A 1,541-nucleotide genomic window follows, 5' to 3' on the forward strand; every position below is an offset into this window, starting at 1 on the left:
TTTTGTTGACAACTAAAACTGAGAAAGTTTTTGTTGACAACTAAAACTGAGAAAGTTTTTGTTGACAACTAAAACTGAGAACGTTTTTGTTGACAACTAAAACTGAGAAAGTTTTTGTTGACAACTGATGACTGACAACTAAGACTGAGGATGTCCTAAAATGTACACTGTACTGCATAGAGTACAGTTAGACATACCGTAACATTATAAACCAGGAAAACAAAAAATAAAATAAAATAAAAAAGGAAACTAAAAGCAAGTACTGTGATCTTTTACTGTTGAACTTTTAAATGAGGATAGTGAAATGAATGAGTCCAGTTTTAAGGTTCGTTGCAGATGGTTCCAGTCATCTGCAGCAGAGAACTGAAATGAGGAGCGACCAAACACGGTAGTACTTTTGGTATGAGGAGATTGATGTGGTCATTAAAACTTAGACTATGATTTGGTTTGTGAACAGTGAGAAGTGCCTGTGGGTAACCTGGCTTTTTTCCAATGAGGGTTTTGTAAATAAACATGAACCAGTGAATTTGTCTTTGAGAATGAAGAGATGGCCAGTTTATCAGGGAGTCTGTTTGATTAACATACACCAAATATGTGTGCACATTTGAAGAGTTAAAGACAAAAAATTGTAGGCTATATATAATCTGTCTATCATAATGTCTTTATTGGTCATTTCAGTTAGTTCAGTTTATTTTAAAAGCCTGGCACCTCAGGAAGAGGACACTTTTTGTTTGAAGAATGTTTGTCTATCCGCTTGTATGTATATGTTTAATATGTGTGTTGTAAGCTCATGTGGGCTGGACACCTGCAAATGATACAAACAATAAATATGGGTGGATCACATTTACTCACTTTTCTTCAATTTGAGGCTCAAAGCATCAAAAACATTATTGTCACAGGTTTTTCTCACTGGGCAATGATATGCCTGCCATGGTGGCATAAAAGGAATGGTGTGTGCAGTCCTGTTCTGCTGAGAGGCTGACATGTTTATGAAGTGACTCTGTGACATTTGATAATAGGGAAGACAGATTTCTGGTGCTGAGTACCCATCAGCTGCTTGGCAAGGCAATGTGTAGAGGCTCAATGTCTGATAAGGTATTCTCTGAAAACATCAGCAATCACACGTAGGAATATCCACATGAAGACACATTTAGAAACATTTACAAACCACAGAGGGGATCACCTGTATAAAAAAATAGTAACATGCCTATTATCACCCTTTGCCAAAAGGCTAAAGGCAGGCGATGATGCTTTTTGTCTGTTTGTCTATTATGTTCACAAAATCATGAACCACTGTACAGATTTTATTGAAACTTTCAAAGGGTAATTATTTGATGGACATGTACAATTTTCTTTTAGATTGCCATCACAACCTTAGAAAACATAATCACGGCTGACTGAGTCAATTTTAAAGATATTGAGGTAAAATATGAGCTGAGAACCATCCACAATGTACAGTGGTTTGCAAAAGTATTCATACCCCTTGAACTTTTCCATATTTTGTCACATTACAACCACAAACATAAATATATTTCACTGGA

Source organism: Austrofundulus limnaeus, unplaced genomic scaffold (assembly GCF_001266775.1).
Source record: "Austrofundulus limnaeus strain Quisiro unplaced genomic scaffold, Austrofundulus_limnaeus-1.0 Scaffold211, whole genome shotgun sequence".
Taxonomy (NCBI): domain Eukaryota; kingdom Metazoa; phylum Chordata; class Actinopteri; order Cyprinodontiformes; family Rivulidae; genus Austrofundulus; species Austrofundulus limnaeus.